Source organism: Herpailurus yagouaroundi, unplaced genomic scaffold (assembly GCF_014898765.1).
Source record: "Herpailurus yagouaroundi ecotype Mexico unplaced genomic scaffold, PumYag 191, whole genome shotgun sequence".
Taxonomy (NCBI): Eukaryota; Metazoa; Chordata; class Mammalia; order Carnivora; family Felidae; genus Herpailurus; species Herpailurus yagouaroundi.
In genome coordinates this window covers 10348392-10373346 of record NW_024412422.1, presented here as the reverse complement: position 1 = coordinate 10373346, position 24955 = coordinate 10348392, and the positions used below count along the sequence as shown (strand labels likewise).

Here is a 24955-nt window from a genome sequence, read left to right as displayed (position 1 = left end):
GCCACTGACTCTCTCTGATCTTCAGATTTAACATCTATCTGTTTCATTTTCTTGTGGGAAGTAAATGAAATGATGCATATGAAACCACGTGCTGTCTGGCTCATGTTTGTTTTCCGCAGTGGAAGTCCAATGTAATATTTTGTACATGTGTTTATTAGTGTTTCTTTGTTGCACGTACCACGATCAGTGCCCGTCTTTTCCATCCAACCAGAACGGAAGCTCCTTGCGCACTCTTTACATCACTGTGTGCTACGCTGTATCACTGTCTTGAATTCTTTCTCCTTCCTTATAGCCACGCCCTTGGTCGTGTGACCACGCAGTGACTTGTGTTGGTCAACGTTTGGCATCTTCAATCGCAGGGATTTAAACCAAAAATTAGAAGTTTTGTCCTCAAAGTTACAATACTAAACAAGCGTAAAAGACCATAAAAGAAAATTTCTTTTTTTTTTTTTTAACGTTTATTTATTTTGGGGACAGAGAGAGACAGAGCATGAACGGGGGAGGGGCAGAGAGAGACGGAGACACAGAATCGGAAACAGGCTCCAGGCTCTGAGCCATCCGCCCAGAGCCTGACGCGGGGCTCAAACTCACGGACCGCAAGATCGTGACCTGGCTGAAGTCAGATGCTTAACCGACTGCGCCACCCAGGCGCCCCATAAAAGAAAATTTCAAGTGATGTGTTTTGTAAGTTTGTAGCATTTATACTTTCACAGTGGTTGAAACTTAAAGCTGCGCTAAAACCTTTGGGACACCCTGTATTTCCTCACCCCTGGGCGTTGGGTTCAGCCACATGTCTTGCTTTAGCACAAAGAGTGAGGGGGAAGTCATGGCCACTGGTCCAAAGGGGATGAGAGCACTTTGGTGCGAGCTGCCCCTGCTGAGCCTAACCCTCATCAGCAGACCAGTTTGTGCCTGAGAAGTAAGTGGTTGCTGGCTGAGACCCGGGATGGTTCGTTACCTAGCAACGGTTAACGAATACACAGTGTTAACTGGTGTCTTGCCCGTGGTAGTTTCTTAGTCGACACTGATTGTGTTAAATTAGCAAATTCACGTATTGGGCTTTGGGAAACACTTTTGTTCTCGGGGTTAATGGTTCGTTTCATTAATTAAGGACTTCTGCTTTCGAGTGAGATGTTCCGTTCATTCGGATATTTGGGGAAACTGGCATCTGAGCTACTACAACTGACACAGCAGATTCACCTAACTCAGCCTGGAAAACACTTAAAAATTTTCCAGTGGCCAAATCGAATTTTGCAATTAAAATGAAAGAAAATGAGAAATTCATGTCTTTAGTCATTTAATCTTTAGCCACGTTTCTTTTCCTTTTTTTATTAAAAAAAAATTTTTTTAACGTTGTTTCATTTTTTGATAGAGACAGAGCATGAGTGGGGGAGGGGAGAGAGAGAGAAGGAGACACAGAATCCGAAGGCAGGCTCCAGGCTCCGGGCTGTCAGCACAGAGCCAGACGCGGGGCGTGAACTCACCAACCGTGAGATCATGACCTGGGCCGAAGTTGGACGCTTAACCGACTGAGCCACCCGGGTGCCCCCAGTCTTTAGCCACATTTCAAGTGTGGCTTGTAGGTATCATATTGGACATTACAGGTCTGGGTGATTCATCTTCCCCAGCCCTTCAAAGATGGTTTCTTCTCCAATGGTGCCACAATTAATCTGTGAAATTCAAGGGGTATCCTTGACCCCCCCCTCCCCATCCTAGCATCCTGCTGGTCGGGAGTTCTGTTGGATCGGCTTCGTCTGTGGCTCACTAATCCATTATTCTCTCCCATGCGCAGGGTCACTTCTTTGGACGGGCTCCTCACCTGTCTCTCACCTGACCAGCCTCGTCCCTGGAGTCCCCGCCTCCTGTCTTCTTCACCCCACCCACTGCCAGTCTCTTCTCTACCTACAGACAGCTCGATCTTTCTAACATGCACATCTGATTGTCCACTCCTTCCTTCTCCTGCAGCTTGAATCTTTTCCATGGCTCCCTACGATCCCTGGGATAAATTCCAAGTCCCTCGATGAGATTTACGAGGCCCTGCTGACCACCGTACCCTCACGTTCTCTGGTCCAGTCAAGTTGTAATGCTGTCTCCTCGGTTTCCCCTGTGACCTCTGGGCCCTTGCACGTGCTATTCTGTCTAGAATGCCGTTTCTTGTCTCCTTCTGCCCTCTGCCTGTCCTTTGATTTACCTCCTCTGAGAAGCCTCTCCAGATTTCCTCAGGTCTGCGGTAGGTCGTCCTCATTGAGGCTGTCACATCTTGGGTGCTTCCCCTCCCCTGCTGCCTTTCTGGCATTGACGACAGGGCTCCGTGTGGGGACACACTGCATCGCTTTGTGCACTGTGGTGCCCCCAGTGCAAGAATGGGTGCCTGATGATATATCTTGAGTGAATTACAGACCATGCCCCCCGAACCAACCTGCCATTTGCATCCTGTCGTTCGGAAGTATCCCAGTGACGGGAAGCAGATTCAACCTTTCTGGAAAATTAATCCCCAGGGCAAGTCTGAGACATAGTGGGCCAATGGCCCTGGTGTCTGTGTTGACAGAATGGCTAGCGTACCTCCCAAAGTGTCCCTCGAGCCACTGGAGTAATTGTCACCCTTTTGTGTGCTTGTTTGAAACTTACCAGTGGCTTCCCATTGCATTTAGAATAAAACTCAGGCTGTCTCTGTAGCCTGAAAGCTATGAGTGATCTGACCCTGCCCACCTCCCCCATCTCATTTCCCCCCTCTCCCCTTCTTCATCCATTACCTTCCCTTGGCTCATTTGGCTCCAGCCACATTATACCAATCTCCTCTGTTTCTACCCCAGGACCTTTGCACTTGCTGTTCCTTCTGGCTGGCCTCTCCCGTCCTTCTGGTTTCAGTTCAAACAGCTCTTCCTTTGAGAAGCTTCCCCTGGTCTATCGAAAGGAGCTCCTCATCCAGTTCCTCCACGTTGCATTATCTTATTTTATTGCCTTTGTAACACGTAGACTTGTCTGAGACTGTCTTATGATGTATGTGCATACTTCCTTATTTACACTTTGTCTCTCCCCAATTGAAAGTCAGTTACTTGAGGACAAGGATTTTTGTCATCTCATTCATTGCCGTTTTCCCTCTGCCTAGTGGGAACGTAGTAGGTGATCAACAAATACTGGTTCGACGCACACTTAGAGAAATAAGCTTTTCAGGAAGCAGAAATACTCCCCGGGACCAGTTTAGGCAGATCCCAAGAATTCTTTCTTTCTTATGTTCTAGTTTGTTAATCAGTTTTATTTATCAGTTGTAATTATGTGCTTTCATTTTAATACGGTAGAGCTGGTTCACGGTCCCATAATTTTAGGAGTTTAGACGAATAAATGCAGTCATGTAACCACTACAATCAGATACAGCCAGCTGAACATTCTTTTTATTACTAGAAGAATTCTGCTCTAGGAAAGTCATTTCTGCCACCCTTCTGGGACTGTTTTAACCCCGACGAGATCGTTTCTCATCCCGTCCAGAGCATCTTGGAGAGAAATCACCGTCATTATTTCTTACTTACTGTTTAATTCCAGCAAATAGAAATACTCTTATGTAACTGGCATTGTTCTGCTCAGGAAGGAGACAAAAAGGAAAAATAATGAGAGTCCCCTCAATGGAATTAGCAGCCTGCAGTAGGGTAACCGTCCCTCCTACTCCTTCATTTAAATGGATGTGCATATGGCTAGTGGCTGAAGCGTTTGTCCAATATAGGTGCATTCACCAGAATCTTAGCTGCTGCAGCACATTTCCCTGGCTCTGCAGTGTGGCATTCTTGGAACGGCAATGAAATCCAGACCATAAAGACTCCAGTGAAGAAATAAAGTGGAAACAAAACAACTTCTTGCCCACCCACGCTCTGCTTTATAAGGAGCAATGTCACTTGAGTAATTCAGCCCCGCCTGTCAAAATATTTTTTTTTGGGGTGGGGGTGGGCTATTCATCTGGAAATACCCCAGGGGCCTCTGAATCGCAGCCTTTAGTGCCTTTCCAGGGCGGAAACGAGTCCGTGTGCTTCCTGTTTTATTTTCCACATCACCTATCTGGCTTTGGAAGGGCTGTTGGTGTGGTCAAGGTTACATGTGCTGGTACCCTGGTTCTCAGAATGCACACCCCCTTAATGGGGCTGGGAATCAGGGTGGAAGCCTTGTCGTTGGTTTCCTCTCAGGAAGTTGTTAGCACTTCCCATGTGTTGTGTTAAACTTTTCACCCGGGACCGGGGCTCTCTTGCCTGTCCTTGGGGTTCCCCGAGGAGGGTCTGGGCCTAGGGTGTATCCTGGGGGGGAATCTGGCCCTGGGAGAGAGTTTGACTTTTGAATTTCTTTCTTTTTAAAAAATATTTGTTTATATTTGAGAGACAGAGAGAAAGCGCAGGCAGGGGAGGGGCGGGGAGAGAGAATCCCAAGCAGGCTCTGTGCTGTCGGCACAGAGCCCGATGAGGGACTCCATCCCGTGAATCCATGAGATCGTGACCTGAGCCGAAAACAAGAGTTGGATGCTCAACCACCTGAGCCACCCAGGAACCCCTGCTTTTTTAATTTCTAAGATCTTCAGGGTGAAATTCAAACCTGCACAGCAGCCCGGGGAGGTGGGTCTAATTATGCCCACGTTGCAGACGGAGAAACTGAGACTCAGAGAGGGCAGAGAGCGTGCTCAAGGTCACAGAGCCGGTAGAGATCAATGTGGACACTGAAGCCCAGCACCCCCCGCACCGCCTGACTCCAAAGCCCACGGTCTTCCTCATCCTGCTAAACGCATGCTCCAGACTGATGCAGGAGGGTGCTAATCTGGGAATTCGACCTCCAGGCTGAGTTTTAAACCTTTAGGGCCTGGCTGTATGAGAATCCCCAACGCGTGCTTGTCAGAGCGCACAGGCATTCCCCAGCCGGGGAACGAGGACTGAGGGATGCTCTCGCTCGCCTGGTCGTTCACAGAATGGACACTGTGGTCAGCCCTGGGAGGCTTGGCTCCTGGCTCTGCAGCACCACTGTGGTAGGCTGACTAATGGCCCCCAAATGTGCCCACGTCTTGATCCCTGGAACTCGTGAGTGTTATCTGATACGGCACCCAGTAAGGGACTCGGCAGATATGATTCAGTTAAGGATCTGAACAGGGAGACTCTCTTGGATTATCTGGTGGGCCCACTGCCATCGCACAGATCCTTGGAAGAGGGAGACACGACGGAGGGTCAGAGTGAAAAGGAGAGTGACGGTTGTCTCCATCCTTTCCTGCTGGCGACGTCCTGGTTCATAGACCCTCATCTTCTTGCCGTGTCCTCCCATGGTGGAAGGGGAGAGGGACTCTCTGGGGTCTTTTAAAAAAAATTTTTTTTTTAATGTTTATTTTTGAGACAGAGACAGAGCATGAACGGGGGAGGGTCAGAGAGAGAGGGAGGCACAGAATCCGAAGCAGGCTCCAGGCTCTGAGCTGTCAGCACAGAGCCCGACGCGGGGCTCGAACTCCCGGACCGCGAGATCATGACCTGAGCTGAAGTCGGACGCTCAACCGACTGAGCCACCCAGGCGCCCCTGGGGTCTCTTTTATAAGGACGTTAATCCCACTCATGAGACTACCTTGCGAAGGCCCCGCCTCCAAATACGCTCACACTGGGGATCATGTTTTCACACATGAACTTTGCGGTGTGTGTGTGTGCGGGGGGATGACACAAAATTGCAGTCTGTGGTGACAATGGGAGCAGAGAATGGACAGGAAGAGGGAGGTGCCCTAAGCCCAGAAAGGTAGGCAACCACAAGAAGCCAGAAAAGGCAAGGGAAAGCATTCTCCCCTCAGAGCCTCTAGAAGGAACCAGCCTTTCTGACACCATGACTTTGGCCCTGGGAGACTAATCTTGGACTTCGGACCTCCAGAACTGTGAGAGAATAACACCTGCATTGCTGCAAGCCCCTGCGTTCATGGTCATTTGTTACAGTGGCAATACGAACAGAATACACCAGATGTGTGTCTTTGGGCTGAAGACTGAACCTCTCTGAGCTTCAATTCATTATCTACAGAAGGGGGATAATAATAATGCCCACATCCTCGCCCCGTAGTGAAGATGGAAGGAGTCCATCATAGGGTCCTTCATAGTTGGCACATAGTATACGCCGATTAAATGTCAGCTCTTACTACCACTGACACTGATATTTATTAGTATTAGTGCTAATATGAAAATAAGCATGACGGGTAAAGAACCCCCAAATAACAGCCAACCCTGGGAACAACTTCTCATTGGGCCAATCCATATCCTCTCTATTGGGGGTTCTTATACTGTTTGATATGGGGGGACTCATTCTATAATGGGGAATCATGGATGAGTTTCAGAGGACCTGTGCATTCCTTCTGTTCCATCTTGCATGGGATCTGGCACACAGTAGGTGCTGCACAAATGGCTAAGGCGTGACTAAGGACAGGAAAATGTGTTTCTGCGCTTTCGGTTGTTGTTTTTCTCGGTAGCTTTGTGGAGAGTCTGGCAGACCCTGGCATCGCTGGGGACCTGCCTTATGGAGATGGGCTGGCCCCCTGCCCCCAGCCATCTGGCAAACCCTGGCACCACCTCCCTGGGGCCCCCAGCGCTCGCTCCCCAGACCCGGTGCCAGCCCTTTCCCTCAGCCTCCTGCCACCAGCCCCAGCTCCCTGCTCTGGTCACTGGAGACTGGTCTCCATGGTAACAGTTTTGGGAGCATTGGGCCACCTGGAGCTGGAGGGAGCAGAGGAGGGAAGGGTGTCCGTGCCAGCCAGCCCTTCTCGGGGCCCCGCTCCTGCCAGGATGCTGTGTCTCCGTTGAGACCCCCAGCTGCAGGTGGTGGAGCAAACGGAGTGGCTGGGCCTGTGGTTTTGTGACTTCTTTGCATACTTGCTCCCTGCTTTTGTCGTGTCCCACGTTCCCTCACTCTGTCCGAGGCCTCTGGAGAACCGTCCCTAATCCGCTGTTGCCAACTGAAGACTCCGGAATTTCAAGCTGACTCCCCCACCGTGTACCTGCTGGTGTTGTGACCTTGAGTAAGTTACTTAACCTTTTCGGGCCTCGTTTTTATCATCTGTAGATGGGGTTTCTGTAAACGTGAAAGACAACCTGTGATATCCTTAGCATGATGCCTGGAAGTTAGTAAGCACTTAATCGAGTTGACTCTATGTTGTCTGTTGTTTGGAGGGGGAAACCAAGGCCTGGATGCTGTCCCCAAGACCCTCTCGGGCATCAACCTTATTCTCCTTTCCTCTGGGATCAACTTCTTTGGGCTTCTTCCTCTTTTTTTCCCCCCCCCAATCAAAACTTACCTGTCTATTGTCTCTGGCCATCAGGACCCTACTAAACTGGTTGTTTTTCTCTGGTACATGGATCCATTCTCAAGTGTTGAAGGCTGAGTTGGAGACATTTTAAAGGCATCTTAGAAGAGGATTCTCAATGATGATGATGATGCCTTAATTCCAAGACAAAAGTTTGGGAGGGTAAAAGTTTCTGGGCACCAGGCCTTGGGAGGATTAAAAAAAAAAAAAAAAGATGGTGGCACCGAAGCTCAGAGAAGTTAATCAATTTGTTCGAGGCTACACAGCCACTTCGCACAGTGGTAAAGCTGGGATTTGAACCTGGTTTTGCTTTTCTGTTCTCTTTTTCCCTCCCACTTGATCTCTTAATTATTCACCCAGAGTGGTGCATGGGGGGCATCATCAGTCAGATGCTGATCCAGTAGGCAAAATCCAGGAGGTTGGTGGAGACAGATATGGCTTCGGTCCCTCTCAGCTCAGCCGGGAGAATAGACCTTATCCAAAACACCCTATCTTCCTTGCAGGAGGGGGCGTGTGGTGCGGAGGACGGGTGCTTAGAGAGGCGTTTGTAATGCAGATCTGACTCCGGGCAAGGACCCAGCTCCCCACCATCACCGCTGGCTGAGCCATTTCCCAAAAATACAAGAAGACATTCTCCCCCTCCGGAGCCCTGACGTCTGAGGCCAAGTGGAGGTGCCCCCTGCAGCCGAGTCCTGTCTCCCTCCCTGTTTGAAACACATTTCTGCCCCACCTTTGTCCCTTGCTTTCCTTAGGGAGCTGGAGGTGTCGGAAGGAGAAGACAGAGGGGGCAGAGAATAACACGGGAGACTCTGGTGTCTGGGTTTGGGAGCGTGCGCCTCCCCCTCCCCCCCCCCCCCCGCATGTAATTAAGCCTCGCAAGTCCGAGCCGTAATTAATCTCAGGCACCTGCAGGGGGTGTGCCCAGCGTCCCCGAATGGCCACTCTTGTCATTTAGCCGGCTCCATGGGACGAGCTTGGGCAAAGGCTGGTGGGACCCAGTGTTGCTGGTGGGCATAGCTGCGCTCATTCATTCACTCACTCACTCGGCACCCATTCATTCATTCCCCAGATAGCATTACTGGGTGCCTTTGATAGGCTCAGTATCAGGGAGACAAAACGAGCAACCTCTGCTCTCCGGGGCAACCAGAACAGTCAATTCCCCTCAAATGGCACCAAAACAGCAGAAGCAGCAGCTTTATTGCAATTATCTGCCTCTGAGGCTTCCTGGAGGAGGTGGCATTTGAGTTGCCTTTTTTTTTGTTTGTTTGTTTTTTTACCTTTGCAGAAGGACAGAATAGTTCATGTTCGTTGTGAGAAGTTCAAACAAGACGGAAGTATGTAACAGAAACAAATCAAAGTCCTCGTGCTCCTTGATGTCAGTCCTACCTCCAGAGGAAACCACTATTACCTGTGTGGGACTTTCTCTTCCCTGAGTTTTTTCAATACTTGCCTCTATGTGTATCCCTGATGTCAGCTCCCAGATCTTGGGGTGATTTGTGGTTGTCCCCAGGCCAAGTGTGCAACCTAGCACATCTTTGAGTTCTTACAGAAGAATCTCTCCATGTGCACAAAAGCTCTAGTGACTTAACTGGGACCCTCTTAGAGGAGGCACAGGAAGGGATTACGTTGCAAAGGATTGGGGAGGACACGAAATCTTTTCCTTCTACCCTTCTCGGTTCGCAGCTGGGGCTCTGGAACGAGAGACAGATTAATGTGAGAAAAACACGTTTATTAACACGGGCACCATGCATGTAACATGTGGCCGTGCCCAGTTAGAGCTGGGCTGATAGACCATCTTCGGCTCAAGGAAAAGGGGCTAGTTTGGGGCTTTTTTGAGGGGGAGGCCAGTTGGGGAAGGTAGGTGAGCAGGAGAAGTATGGCCAACAAGGTTTGTTGACTAAGGGTCGTTTTGCGGATTTAAGAGTGCCTTCATCACTGGCCAGAGTTAAGGAGAGGAAGCCATCTCTACGAATGGAAATTTCCTTTGCAAAGAGAAAACATGTGCCCTGGGTTTAGAGCTTTTCCTGGTTCTGCTTGTTCTGAATGGCCTGTGGCTCAAAATCATTGAAAGAGGCATATTTTGAGGGTGGCGCATTCTAGTATCCCTCAAAGGCATACCCCAGCCAGCATCGAGCCCTGCCCTTGGCCCTGTCACTGCTGGGGCTGCTGCTTCTCTGTCTGTTCCCTCCAGCAATGCCCAGGCTCACCTCCTCCTCCACATCCCCCCTGAATCCCCAAGTCCCCTTCCTTCTACTGCGCAGAGCATCCCCACAGAGCACCAGACCCCACCCCGATGGCACGCCATGTTCATTCCAGGCTGCCCCTCGCAAGGGACCCTCCAGTTAACAGGACCCACCCCCTTAGGTGGCAGCTTAGGGACCACATCTTGCTATTTGGGCACGCCTTGGGCTCCTACCCTCCGCAAGTCACTTGCTGACATGTTTCTTCCTCGCAAATCCACTGCTCATCCCAAGAGGAATTCTGTGCAACTAAACGGCACAGTCTCTTGTAACACAGAGACTCAGACTTGTAGTTCGTTTGTCGTTTATCAGATTTATTTATTAGCAAGGTGAGATTCTGCTACACACATTGTTCCACAATTTGCTTTTTTTTTTTTTTAATTTTTTATTTTTGAGACAGAGACAGAGCAAGAGTGGGGGAGGGGCAGAGAGAGAGGGAGACACAGAATCGGAAACAGGCTCCAGGCTCTGAGCCGTCAGCACGGGGCCCGACGCGGGGCTCGAACCCACGGACCGCGAGATCGTGACCTGGCTGAAGTCGGACGCTGAACCGACTGAGCCACCCAGGCGCCCCCACAGTTTGCTTTTTTAAAGAGCAGCTTCATTGAGACATAAGCCACGTAACCCTACAATTCACCCATTTAAAGTGTTCAATGTTTTTAGTGCATTCACAGGGTTATGTAACCCTCACCTAAACCAACAACAATCTAAACTTAACAACACTTTCATCCTCTCTGAAAGAAACCCGTGCTCCTGGGCAGTCACTCCCCATTTCCCCTCACCCTTCCCCAGCCCCTGGTAAACCCCTGATTTATCTTCTGTTTCCATCGATTCGCCTCATTTAGACATTTCGTATAAATGGAATCATACAATATATGATCTCTTGCGTCTGGCTTATTGCACTGAGAGTCTTGTCTTCGAGGTTCATCATGTTGTAGCAGATGTCCACACTTCCTTCTTTTCTGTGGCAGAATAACATTCCATTGTGCGGATAGGCCACGTTCGATTTATCTGTTTATCAGACGATGAACATTTGGGTTGTTTTCACTTTTTGGCGATTATGAATAATGCTAACACTATTTTTTAAATTTTTACCTGTTTTTTAATGTTTGTTTGTGAAAGAGAGACAGACACACACACACACACACACACACACACACACACACACACACAGAGTGCAAGTAGGGGAGGGGGAGAGAGAGAGGGAGAGTGAGAGAACCCACAGCAGCCTCGGCATTGTCCGTGCAGAGTGTGACGCAGGGCTCGAACCCACTAACCGTGAAATTATGACCTGAACTGAAATCAAGAGTCGAATGCTTAACCGACTGAGCCACCCAGGCATCCCGTGGGCATATGTTTTCAATCCCCTTGGACATATGCCTAGGTGTGGAATTGCTGGGTCTTACGGTAATTTCTATCTTTGATAGAAGATAGAAACTGGGGAACTGCTAAATTGTTTTTCAAAGGCTGTATCAGCACTGTATAAGAGTTCCAGTTTCTCCACATCCTCCCTAACAATTATTACTGTTTATCTTTTTGATTACAGCAAGCATAGTGGGAGTGAAGTATAATTTGCTTTTTTTTCTTACTAATGATGATGGACATATTTCGAGGCCAGTAAATACAGATTTACCTAATAATATTCTATAGGATGGATACATCCTAATGATCTTGTCCATTCCCTTGCTGAATTAGTCAGAATTATTTTTTTCTGGGGCACCTGGATAGCTCAGTCAGTTAAGCGTCTGACATTGGTTCAGGTCATGATCTCATGGTTCTTGAGTTTGAGCCCTGCACTGGGCTCTGCACTGACAGCAAGGAGCCTACTTCAGACTCTCTGCCTCCCTCCCTCTCTCTGCCCCTTCCCAGCTTGTGGGTGCTCTCTCTTTCTCTCAAAAATAAAGAAACATTAAAAAAAAATAATTATTTCATTCAAGCTACAAAAACAATCCAACCAAACTGGCATAAACCAAAAAGGTCATACAACTCAAAAGTCTAGGCTTCAGGTGCGGCTTGATCCAGGTTCCAGTGAAGTCACCAGGATCCACTTTCTCTACCTCCAGACTCTATTTTCTTTGTGTGGGCTTCATTCACAGATAAGCTGCCCTCATGGTGGTAAGGTGGTTGCTTCCCTACAAATCTCAAATCCTGCTGAAAATCATGTCCCAATTGCTTCTGCAGAAGTCCCGAGATTCAGTCTGATTAATTTGGCTGAAGTCACATGCTCGTCGCTAAGCCAGTTGCCGGCCAGTGAAATGCAGCATTTTTATTGGCCAGTGTGGGTCATGATCCTCTGTGCTCAGAGCTGGGAGTAGAGCCCCACCTAGATCAGGTGGTCAGAGTAAGGAAGGAGTAGTTCTCCTAGCGAGAGAGGCAATTTCTGGAAGAAGGGGGATGGATGCTGAGGAGGCAAGTTACAAATACCCATTACACTTGCCAAGTTTTCATTTGGCGCGAGGACAGCACATCCTCCTGGCTTTCCTTCTACCTCCCTGGCTGCTCCTTCTCAGGCTCCTTAGCTGGTTTCTCTACCTCTAAGCAGTGTGCCATCCCAGGATTCGGTCCTTCCTTTGACCCTTGTTCTTCTCCACCTAAATCTGACTTAAAGTACCATTCAGTGCGTGACTTTGAAATGTATGTCTCCAGAGTGGAGTCTCCTCAACTCTAGACGTACACAGCCTCTGCCCCTTTGCCTCCTCTGCCCCTTCCTCCGGGGTGTCTGGTGGGAACCACAAACCTAATTTTGTTCAGAATCAGACAGTCTCCAAACCAACCCCTGCTCCGTCCACAGTCTTCCCCACATCAGATGGCAGCTCCCTGCTTCCAGCTTCTCTGGCTCCAAACGTGGAGTCACCTTGATTCCCCTCCTCCTCCCCACATCCCCCATCCAGTCCACCCGCCAGTCCTGTCTGCTCCACACGGAAGCCATTTCTAGGATCTGATCACTTTTGCCACACGCGCTATCCCCCGGGGCCAACCCACTCGCCCTCCACCAGCCCGCTCTCCACACAGCAGCCATAGGGATGCTGTGAGAGCCCATGTCAGCTTGTCATTTCTGTTTATATTCCACAGGCCCGAGCAGGTTCATGGTCGCTCCCAGCATCCAAGGGGGAGGGAAACACACCCCTTCGATGGGGGTAGGGGCCGGGAGGGAGTGAATATTTGCTGAATTTATTCTACCCTAGGGCATTTGAAGTTTCAGGATATGTTCGCCGAAATCTTACTCTGGGTCTAGGCGCCATAAGAAAATGTGAGGGACAAATCATGTAGCTTGGTCTCTGATCTCAGAACAAAACCACCCGCATTTATCGAGTTCTACTGGGTAGAGGCAGGCATGATTAATACACACAGAGTGATCAGAGAAGTGATGAAGTGTTAAATTGGACATGATCGCGTGCCAGCTTGCCTGGCAGGGCAAGTGCGGCCTCCGTTAGCCAAGGGAATTGTCGCGGAGGCTGGGATAATGAGAAAAGTCTCTCAGACGACGTGTGTACTTGAACTGGGGCTAGAGGGACAGCCGGACTAGGATTTGGACATGTGGGCAGAGAAAGCTTTCAGGGCAAGGAGACTGGCACTAACACAGACCTGGGGGGGCGGGGAGGAGGGGCGTGGGGTGCTGGCAGGGAGTTGGTGGGGCTGGTGCGGGAGGGAAAGGAGGTTCAGTGCTCTCAAGAGTTGTCCTGGGCATGAATTTCCACAATTAATGGATTCCTTCCGTGAATATTTACTAAGCAGCTACTTTTCAATAGTACTACTTATATACTATATATTTATATTATCTTGAAATTATATATTGCTACTGTAGGTAATATATTTTATTTTTAACTTACTTGAATTTTAGATAATATATTTTATATATTATTATGTATTGCATGCATTATTATGTATTACATATTGTTGTGGGCTGATGATTGTGTGCCCCCTGAATTCGTGTGTTGAAATTCTAACGCTCAGGTGATGCTATTAAGAGGTGGGGCCGGGGCGCCTGGGTGGCTCAGTCGGTTAAGCGTCCGACTTCAGCTCAGGTCACGATCTCGCGGTCCACGAGTTCGAGCCCCGCGTCGGGCTCTGGGCTGATGGCTCAGAGCCTGGAGCCTGTTTCCGATTCTGTGTCTCCCTCTCTCTCTGCCCCTCCCCCGTTCATGCTCTGTCTCTCTCTGTCTCAAAAATAAATAAACGTTAAAAAAAAAAAAATTAAAAAAAAAAAAAAGAGGTGGGGCCTTTGGGAGGTGACTAGGTCATAAGGGTGGAGCCCTCATGAATGCGATTAGTGTCCTTATAAAACAGGTCCCAGAGAGCTCCTGTGTCCCTTCTGCCATTTGAGGACACAGGGAAAAGATGGGCATCTCTGAGCCAGGAGGGGAGTCCTTACCAGACATAGAATCTGCCATGATCCTGAACTTCCCAGCCACCAGAACTGTGAAAAATAAAATTTTATTAAGCTCCCCAGTCTGTGATATTTTTGTTATAGCCGGCCAAACTAAGACACATATATGTGACATGTTCTGATATGAACATATTGTGTATCATGTATATATGTTATAATTGTGATGCATAATTATAAATGCATACATTATAATTTAAATATATATGCATTTATATATGTTAAATACTATACTGATACTATTTATATTTAGAGTACGTATTATGTTTAGTCTACTATTTTTTATTTTATTTTATTTTATTTTATTTAAAAAAAAATTTTTTTTTTCAACGTTTATTTATTTTTGGGACAGAGAGAGACAGAGCATGAACGGGCGAGGGGCAGAGAGAGAGGGAGACACAGAATCGGAAACAGGCTCCAGGCTCTGAGCCATCAGCCCAGAGCCCGACGCAGGGCTCGAACTCACGGAGCGTGAGATCGTGACCTGGCTGAAGTCGGACGCTTAACCGACTGCGCCACCCAGGCGCCCCTAGTCTACTATTTAAAAAAAAAATTTTTTTTTTCAACGTTTATTTATTTTTGGGACAGAGAGAGTCAGAGCATGAACGGGGGAGGGGCAGAGAGAGAGGGAGACACAGAATCGGAAACAGGCTCCAGGCTCTGAGCCATCATCCCAGAGCCTGACGGGGGGCTCGAACTCACGGACTGCGAGATCGTGACCTGGCTGAAGTCGGACGCTTAACCGACTGCACCACCCAGGCGCCCCTAGTCTACTATTTATTTATTGTGCCAGACACTCTTCTAGGTGCTGGGGTTATAACAGGGAATAAAATACAGAGATTCCTGTTCACATGGTGCTGACCTTTTGGTGGGGCAGATACTCATATTGAATGGGCGGGGATTAAGAAGGTGCTGGGGTGGGGGAAGTTGAACCGAGAAAAGAGAAATAGGGAGTGTGGAGGAGCGGTGGGTGTGTCTTCCATTTAGGGAAGTCAGGGGAGTCTTTCCTGACAAGGTGTCGTTTGAGCAGAGATTTGAAGAAGTGGGAAGATGAGGGGTACCTGGGTGGCTCAGTCAGTTAAGCATCTCACTTGGGTTCAGGTCACGATCTCACAGTTCATGAGTCGGAGCCTCGCGTCGGGCTCTGTGCTGACAGCTCAGAGCCTGGAGCCTGCTTCCGATTCTGTGTCTCCCTCTCTCTCTGCCCCTCCCCTGCTCGTGCTCTGTTTCCTGCTTTCTCAAAAAGAAATAAACATTAAAAAAAAAAAGAAAAAAAAAGTGGGAAGATGAGGCATGTTAGTAACTGGGGAAGAGCATCCCAGGCAGAGGGAACAGCAAGTGCAAAGGCCCTGAGGTTTGAAGTATACCTGGAATATTTAGGCAAAAGCAAAGAAACCAATCTGGTTGGAGGTAGAGCAGGCAAGGGGGAGAGTGATAAGAGGCAAAGTCAGGGAGGTGGTGGGGGACAGATTGGGTAGGACCTTGGGGCCACTGTAGGACTTGGGCCGTTAACTCTGATTAAGATGGGGAGCCACAGGAGGCTTTAGGGCAGAGGAGTGACAGCATCAGACTTTACAGCTTAACGTTTAGGATTCCTGAGGCTTCTGTGACGGGGGTGAGGGAGGAAGCAGAGACACAGGGAGGAGGCTCCTGATGGTGGCTTGGACCCTGGTGTAGCAGTGGGGGTGGGTCGAAGAGAGAAACAGTGTGTCATTTATTTTTGCTTGCTGTCAAGGCTTGGTGCAATGCCTCGTACTTTCAGAATTTTCTATGCTGTTAATTCCTGACACTTAGGGATTTTGTGAAAACTTTACCCCATCAGTATGAAGCAAATCATAAATAATGAAAACAACTAATCACAACCTAAGAGGGACCTGGAGATGCTTATCGATCGGCTCTAGATGAAAAGGCCAGGGTGTTAAAATTCTCCTTGATAAACGCTTCCCTGGAAGTCTCAGGCTCATCGAGCTCATAGAGGGTATCTCCCGGTGATGAGATTATTACTTTCTTTCCCCAAGAAATCAACCTGGTTTTCTGTGTTGGGTTTCATTTTACCACAACAAGGAAAAGCTCGCTTCCTTGAGCTTAATGTCTCCCTTTTGAACAATTAGCTACTGATGATTGCTTTTTTTTTTTTTTTTTTAAACCGGAGTTAGCTTGTTTGACTATTTTGTGATGCAATAGGGGAAGGCACTTTGTATTTGACTCTCAGTTGGGTCGATAGTAATAATAAAAATGATGGGGGGGAGGCGTCTGGGTGGCTCAGTCAGTTAAGTGTCTGACTTTGGCTCAGGTCATGATCTTGCAGTTCAGTTCGTGAGTTCGAGCCCCACATCAGGCTCTATGTTGACAGCTCAGCTCAGAGCCTGGAGCCTGCTTCGGATTCTGTCTCTCTCTCTCTCTCTCTCTCTCTCTCTCTGCCCCTCCCCCGCTTGTTCTCTCTCTCTCTCTCTCTCTCTCTCTCTCTCTCACTCACTCAAAATATAAATAAACATTAAGAAAAAAAAAAAGATTCAGAACGCCTGGGTGGCTCAATCAGTTAAGTGTCCAACTTTGGCTAGGTCATGATCTATACGGTTCATGGGTCTGAGCCCCATGTTGGGCTCTGTGCTGACAGCTCGGAGCCTGGAGCCTGCTTCAGATTCTGTCTCCCTCTCCCTCTGCCCCTCCTTTACTCATGCTCTGACTCTCTCTCAAAAATAAGTAGACGTTAAAAAGGTGAAAAAAGGGGGCGCCTGGGTGGCGCAGTCGGTTAAGCGTCCGACTTCAACCAGGTCACGATCTCACAGTCCGTGAGTTCGAGCCCCGCGTCGGGCTCTGGGCTGATGGCTCAGAGCCTGGAGCCTGTTTCCGATTCTGTGTCTCCCTCTCTCTCTGCCCCTCGCCCGTTCATGCTCTGTCTCTCTCTGTCCTAAAAATAAATAAACGTTGAAAAAAAAAATTTTTAAAAAGGTGAAAAAAGTTGATGGTGATAATACCAGATGCTGTCTATCAAGGGCTTATTATGTGCCAGGCACTGTGCTGAGAGCTTTATAGATACATTAAATCACTGGCTTATTACAACAACCCTATGAAATGGGTATCATGTTTACAGATGAGCAAACTGAGGCTCAGAGATGTATTGTAATTTGCCCAGGTTCACACAGCTAGAGAAAGATTCAGACCCGGTTTCTCTGATGGTCTTTTACCACTTCCTTAGGTATGAAGTCAGTATGCTGGTTTTTTGCCCTCATAGGGTAATGGATCCTCCTGTCTGTCCATCCATCCAGTCATCTCACAAATCTTTAAGGAGCCCGTATGTGCTAGGCAGAATGGGAGCGTTACCATGATGCTTTGTCCGGACTTCGTCTCCTTTTCTAACGCCACAATGATTTATTCCCATTTTGGGATTCTCTAAGGTGGGGATTCTTGTTCAAGTGATTTTTTTTTTTTTGAGGGAAGAATTCTCAGAAGACAGCAAGTGTGAAAAGCTAGGGAAAGCAGGAAGAAAAACACCCAGGAGGAGAGCTCTTCAGCCTGATCCGTGCGGGGAGCTCTGGAGCATAAATTGCCCTCCAGAGTTGGTGCGTCTTGAGACAGGGGGCCAGCCTTCTGGACCACCACGTCAGCCAGCTGTTGGCCAGGGGTGGCTTAGGGTGTGGCCTCTTGGGCGAGCTCCCATTTGGAGCACAATTCTTTGGAGAAGGGTGCGGCTGTAAGCCCTTGGCAGCCGGGGGATGGCGTACCCACCTGGCAAAGAGCTTCTGGGGTTCTAGCAGGTTTTAGGACACCAACGGCATCTGCTTCCTCTCCGTATCTCCTGTTGTTCTGGCCAGCGGGGCGTGCAATGCTGAACAGTTTTCGACGGCTCCCTCGGGGCCAGGTAGGCAGGGGAGCTACAGGGGTGACCAGACAGACACAGTCCTTGTCACCATTCTCTCTCAGTTGGCAGCGGGGGAGGGGAGACAGACATGCGACAGGTTATTATGACATGGTGCACCCAGTTCCTGGGGTGGGGAGTGATGGCTAAGCAGGCACCCGGCTGGCCTGACAGACTGGCAGGGTGGACAGGTGTGGCGGGAGGGGGATATTCCGGGGAGGAAACAGGGCGATGTGGGAGCTGCCTTGCCCCCAACCTGCCTCTGTCTGTAGAATTTCTACCGCTGCTCAGAGGGCAACTCCGATAACCACTGCCCCCTTGTCCTCTGGCCTCTGCCTCTGCTCGTGTTGTTTCTGTTTTAACTTCATGGCAGCTTAGACACAAAACTTGGTGTCTCTTCAGGGTCCCCGGGAGAAACCTGTCACACGAAAGCATTACTGAGCAGTGTGGACTTTGCTGGAGATTTCGTTGTGAGACAGAGGCCGCCTTGCAAAACACAAACCTGTACTGACACCTCAAAGAAAAAGTCCTCGTCGGACATTTCCGTTCTTCTCTTTGCAACGACCTGCCATTGAGTTTCTCTTCCCACTGGGGTGAGGGGTCCAGCCTCTGACTCCTCCAACTCTTTCTTGAAACGCCCCATCCAATCCCTCCCCCTTTCTCACACACGCAAAGCCAGCCCGCCCCAGCCTGGGCGCGAGCCTGTGTGCCCCAAATCTGTCACAGTGAATAAAGCCCAAGGGGTCCTCCAAGTGATAGAACCCCCCCTCCTTGGAGGGCTGAACATGTTTAGAATGCCTCTCTTAGAGGCATTCGAGATCAGCTTTTACACACACACACACACACACACACACACACACACACACGGTACAACAGAGGGTGTCATGGGTGCTCCTTCCCTCCAGGGCACATTGGGCCATGCCTGGAGACGGTTTTGATGGTCGTAATCGAGGGAGCTGGTGCTGGTGGCATCTAGCAGGTAGAGGCCAGGGGTGCCGCTAAGACTCCTGGAGCCACAGGACAGCCCCCTATAACTGTTGGCCAGTGGGGCTGGAGCATGGGGACTAAGGGAGGGGAGAGGCGAAGTCTGCGAGAGGGACAGGGCTGAATCGCGTGGGCCTTTAGGCCATTTGAAGGAGCTTATATTTAAAAACTTGATCTTCGCGGCGCCTGGGTGGCGCAGTCGGTTGGGCGTCCGACTTCAGCCAGGTCACGATCTCGCGGTCCGGGAGTTCGAGCCCCGCGTCGGGCTCTGGGCTGATGGCTCGGAGCCTGGAGCCTGTTTCCGATTCTGTGTCTCCCTCTCTCTCTGCCCCTTCCCCGTTCATGGTCTGTCTCTCTCTGTCCCAAAAATAAATAAAAACGTTGAAAAAAAAATTTAAAAAAAAAAATAAAAACTTGATCTTCATGAATCATCTTTCAAAACAGTGATTGTTGGGATGCCTGGGTGGCTCAGTGGTTAAGCGTCCGTCTTCGGCTCAGGTCATGATCTCACGGTTCACGAGTTCGAGCCCCATGTCAGTCTCTGGGCTGTAGGCAGAGGGCCCGCTTCAGATCCTCTGTCCCCCTTTCTCTCTGCCCTTCCTCCACTCGTTCTCTCTCTCTCAAAATGAATAGATAAAACTTAAAAAAAAAAATCAAACCCAAACGCCTAAAATAGCAATTGTGAGTCATGTTATCTTTGTTTTCATGAGGACTCCTGTTTTTCGTTGAGAGACAACAAATCTTTGCTGATGATTTTGAGCTTAGAGACTACATATTTCTCGAAGCTGAGAATTTATGAACGTCTCAAAACCTGGGGTGGGGTCCATCCACATCTCCGTTCAGCCAGGTGACCCTCAGCGAGTTATCTGGATCTCTCTTGACTCCCCCCCGCCCCCCAGACTCACCCTGCTTGAACTTCTCTGCTCCCTGATTTTCCGTCTGAAAGACGGTCTCCACGTTCCGAGTCCAGCAGGAAGGAAGGAAGTGCCGTCTGCCCAAAGGACAGGATTCTCAGGGCTGGCGGTGATGGTCGTGTTCAGTGCCAATTTAAAAAATAAACGGGTCGCCGGTTTGAGTGGGTGACATCCATGTCTGTCGCTGTTTCCTTGGCGACTCATACGATGAATTTGTGGAGTGTCTCCCCCGATGTGGGATGTGTGCCCCCCACACGTGGTACGTGAGATGGCCGGCATTACAGAGCCCCAGGCATCGCGTAGAGAACACTGTGTTCTCTTTTCAAATCGCATTCGGTCCTCCAGGCGAGACCACGGAGAGAGGGTCTTTGCTGGGTGTTTGCGGGTCTCTAAAGCTCGCTCCAGTTCTCCGGTGCTCTGCTCAGACCAGTACCTGCCTTGTGCTTTTTAAATTTTTAACGTTTATTTGTTTTTGAGACAGAGAGAGACAGAGCATGAATGGGGGAGGGGCAGAGAGAGAGGTAGACGCGGAATCCGAAGCAGGTTCCAGGCTCCGAGCCGTCAGCACAGAGCCGGACGCGGGGCTTGAGCTCACGGACCGCGAGATCGTGACCTGAACCGAAGTCAGACGCTCAACCGACTGAGCCACCCAGTCGCCCCTGGGGACAGAGTTTTTGATGGTCCACCGGGTTCTCCCACATCCTTTGGCTTATCGGCATGTCGCGATATACATAGTAAGTACCTGCCGGTGGCATCGTAATATTCCTGGATGGATCTGTTGGCCGTAAGTGTGCTACATAAACCCATGCACATCGTATCCCCATGGCCAGATCCACACACGCTAATTAGATACCCCCCCAGGTTAATTAAAGCCTACATAACAAGCAAGGTGATGGCCTCTACCTCTGATCGACCCCTTATCTAGTATTTGTCAAAATGTTCTACAGAACCTGGTTTTACAGGGAACTTGATAAATGATAACCTGAAAAGGGTTTTATAGTGAAAAAAAAAAAAAAAAAAAACAAAGCTGGAAAGCACCGGGTTAAACAGAGTTGTTTCCACAGGATTTCCTAGACCCTTTTATGCTTTAATGGCTTCATGGTGTTGTAAGGCCCCAAGAAGGGGTCAACAAGTCCAGAACTACTGTCCCAACTGGTTTTACTCCCGGAACTGTTACTAGTTTCTTTTAATACCAACATCTCATGGGATCGTTGTTTTTGGGAATGGGTCTCCGGAAGTGCTCCCTTAATCACCTATTCAAGTACCTGAAGATGGGGATTGCAGACGATTACCACCTTGCCCTGTGTTGGGATGAGGAGACTCGAGATGGTAGAGGAAATGCAACGTGTCCTCCGTGGAACGAGGAGGAGGAGATGGCCGAGGTCGGCAGTGTGTTCCGTTTAACGTGGGTGCTTAGGAGAACCTCTGATCGGCGCTACCCTCCCTCAACGCGGACATGTCATTAGTTTTAGGGAGAGATGGCAAGTGATCACAGCCTTTAGGGAATGAGACGGGTCTGGTTCAGAGCTGCCCTTATTTAATAGCTGTGTGTCCCTGGGCAACTGCCTCAGCCTCTCTGAGCCTCTCTGTTAAGACGCTGATCCCGAGGCAAGGATTCCTGTGCAAGTGGTTTATTTGGGAGGTGCTACAAGAGTGTGAGTGGTAAAGGGAGGGAGGGTGGAAAAACCGGGGACGCTTTAGGCCCACCTCCAGAGTGGGCCAAGGGGTAAAGTAAAGGTTCCCTCCTGGGTGGGGGTGCGGCTAACGCCTGGCGCTGCTCGCTCTGCTTACACAGCCGGAGAGGTTTCTGTGCTGCTGCAAAGAGCCCCGCAAAGATGCAGACGCCGGCAGCTGGAGGACACCGAAGGGCTGAGGCCCCAGGGCACGCTCCGGATCCACGACCTGTCCGCACACATTGCACTGACGCCTGTACCGTGAGCTTAGGTTTATCTCCATTTTACAAAGAAGGCAGCGGAAGCTCACAGAGGTCTGGAGTCACATCAGGAGTCACACAGCTGGGGAACAGTGGGGCCGGGGTTCAAGATCGAGATCGGGCTCTGGCTGAAGGCTGTGACCTTAACCACTGCACGACACAGCCTCGTGACACATCACACAGATGCTCGTTAACTGTCCCTCCTCTTCCCTTCCCTTCCCTGCCCTCTTCCCTCTTCCCCCCTTCTCCTCCCAAACCCCCGTCTCTTCCTTTTCTCCCTCCTCTCATTTCCTCTCAGGACAGTAATCGTGGGGCACTCGATGCCCAATAAATATTGTTTGAATTGAATAGCATCCCAGTTTGGAGCAGTCGATGCTTAGTTCACCACATTTTGATTGAATCAACTGTCCAACAAATCTGAGTCTTTGGAGGCTCTGCGGAGACAGGGGATGGTGGCCACGAGATTTAATACCCTTGGCAAATCTCCGTCACTTTTGGAAATTCTCAGAGGAGCCTGAAGAACGATGAACGTGACAAGCGGGAATCCTTCAGTCTCTGATGTCTCCCTCTTAACACTGTAGATTTTTCCTTCCCTTTTCTGTGCCAGTTTCTTGCTCTCTCCGCTGACGTACCTTCCCTCCCCCCAGCTCCTCAGCATTGATGTGGAAACAAGTAGCAGCCGTGTAGATGCAGTCATTCTTAATGGGACATTTGTGTATCTGGGGCATGGCAAGTGACTGGTCACATTGAGCCATGAAACATAAGCAGCTTGGTTAAGAAAGGGGGCTGGGTACAGTTACATGAGGGCATGTTTCTGTTTTCTGTGTGTTTAGAATTGTCTGACTATAAATCTACTAATCAGACATGATAAATGTCTGGTTGCAGCCACGGGCTAACATTTGCATCGGAGAAAGCAAATTTTGAAAAGGTCACCATTTAATTTTTGCCTCTTGCAGCCAGCCCGCATCTCTCGGCTCTGTTAAATTCAAAGCTGCGCAGTAAAATCACTGCTTGCTTACTTTAGTCTGGTGAGTGTATCCCAGGACTCTAGCTGAGGCTTGGAATAGGATGCTGTAACCCTGTGGGATCAGAGAGGGATAGTAAATGCGGTTGAATGTGGAGGCCAGGCTCTTCATCGCAGACAAGTGCTGGAAATTGTGGAGATCGGTGGCTATATTGTTAGAAGAAAGATATGTGGACTCTTGTGTGGCTTGAGATGTGGTAAAGATACAGCTGCCTTCGTTCATTCCACACAGAGAAAAACAGAATCGTGATCTGGGAAGAGACCGAGCCCTCATCATATCATTTGAGTGCCTGGATTCAGCTGTACCTGAAGCCCTTGATCATTTTATTTACCTGAAACAATAGACTCTCATTTTAAAGAAACTTACAGGGGCACCTGGGTGGCTCAGTGGGTTAAGCGTCCGACTTTGGCTCAGGTCATGATCTCGCGGCTTGTGAGTTCAAGCCCCGCGTCGGGCTCTGTGCTGACAGCTCAGAGCCTGGAGTCTATTTCAGATTCTGTGTCTCCCTCTCTCTGTCTGACCCTTCCCCGTTCATGCTCTGTCTCTCTCTGTCTCAAAAATAAATAAACGTTAAAAAAATTTTTAAATAAAGAGACTTATATATAAAGTGGGGTTTTGTTCAGATATAACATAAAGTGTTCTGACTGGTAAGTTAAATAAGCAGATAACTGAGAGAGTTGCAGAAATGAAGCTGACAAGTTCCGGAATTTGAACTGATACTTATTACATCAAACCACCTGGCATTATCCATTTTAATGTCACCCTTGATTCTTTTGACCCCACAATGAATGGTCATGTTGTCTGATGTCAGTATGTGTGTTTCTGCCTTGTTTGAAGTTAGTACACGTAGTTTCATTAAAAAAAAATTTTTTTTTGATGTTTTAATTTTATTTGTGAGACAGAGAGACAGAGTGTAAGTGGGGGAGGGGCAGAGAGAGAGAGAGAGGGAGACACAGAATCCGAAGCAGGCTCCAGGCTCTGAGCCCAGCACAGAGCCCAACTCACAAGCCGTGAGATCATGACCTGAGCTGAAGTCGGACACTTACCCGACTGAACCACCCAGGCATCCCTCATTTTTTTCCATATGTTTTATTTATTCTTGAGAGAGAGAGAGAGAGAGAATGAGTGGGGGAGGGAGTAGAGCGAGAGAGGGACACAGAATCCGAAGCAGGCTCCAGGCTCTGAGCCCAGCACAGAGCCCAACTCACAAGCCGTGAGATCATGACCTGAGCTGAAGTCAGATGCTCAACCGATTGAGCCACCCAGGCGCCCCAATGCACATGGTTTCATTAAACATCTGCTGGTTTCTTTGCTTTTGTAAGATGATATTCTTATCTCTGTGGCTTTTTCTAGATTCTCTGGGTATAGATCATCCAAGCACTTTATGGATCTGCTCCGTTTACTGCCAGGAAGATTTGTTGTTTTTCTGAAAGGTGTGCTTTAAACACTTGAGCAAAGCACTCGATCTGTGTTTTGAAGACTGTTATCACAACCAAAAAAAATTCTGTAAGCAGTACTCAATCTACATTGGAATCTCACTTTTGAGGAGGCAGGTGTAGGGTGTTTCAAAGCGGAGAGAGCTCTCCTCGGCAACCCCCATCTTTCCAGCTGGAACCGCTGTGCTCGGTGGTAAATCACATCTGGTTTGGATTTTATAGTGTGGCCCTTAAGTATCTTCATAGAATTGTTTGAAGATTGCAATTGCTTCTAGTAGATCTGATTCATGGCTGCAACAGCTGCTGTCTGAATCAACTTGCAAATAGGAGTGGGGTTCTGAATGGAGGGGGGGGGCAGAGAGCCAGTGGACAACAGTCCATGAGGCAGCTTTAGAGGAGAGTGATGAATTACACGGGCTTCCACCCCAGGTTCAAATCCCAGCTCTCCCCCTCGCGGCGGAAACCTGAGCAGTGTTCGTGTGGTCTCTGATTTTCAGTTTTCTCTCTATATGATGAGGCTAATAGCTGTACCTGCCTTGAGGGTTTGCTGTGAGGATTAAATCTGATAAACGTACCTCGCTGGGCTCAGTGGCAGAGTTGTGGTACTATGTGCTGTGGGCACGTAGTAATAGCTCAGTAAACGGTAGCTGTTTGTATCAACAAGGATGCTTTTATTGTGACAAAAATCTCATGCAACTGGCTTAAGCACCAAGGGAAATTTATTATCTCAGGTCGCAGTGACTCCAGGATTAATTCAGTGCCTTGATAACATCACCAAGGACCAACGTACATCTCTTACTTCTCTCCTGCCTTAACGACCGCAACCCTAATGGTCACAAGATGCTCTCCTCATTCTGGATGTCATTTTCAGGTGCAGTTTAATGTCCAGTCA

The 24955-nt window shown here is 49.0% G+C and overlaps 1 protein-coding gene across 2 annotated transcripts in view; it reads left to right on the top strand.

The window, feature by feature from the left end:
• The window catches only part of RPH3A (rabphilin 3A), a 278148-nt gene that overhangs the window by 26180 nt on the left and 227013 nt on the right, over positions 1 to 24955 (top strand). The window contains exon 1 of one of the 2 annotated variants that reach the window (XM_040443835.1): positions 6721 to 7003. The exons of the other annotated variant lie outside the window; for it this stretch is intronic. The gene's annotated coding sequence lies outside the window, so the exon portion shown is untranslated. Of the gene's footprint in view, positions 1 to 6720; positions 7004 to 24955 lie in introns of those variants that run through there. 2 annotated transcript variants of the gene reach the window in all.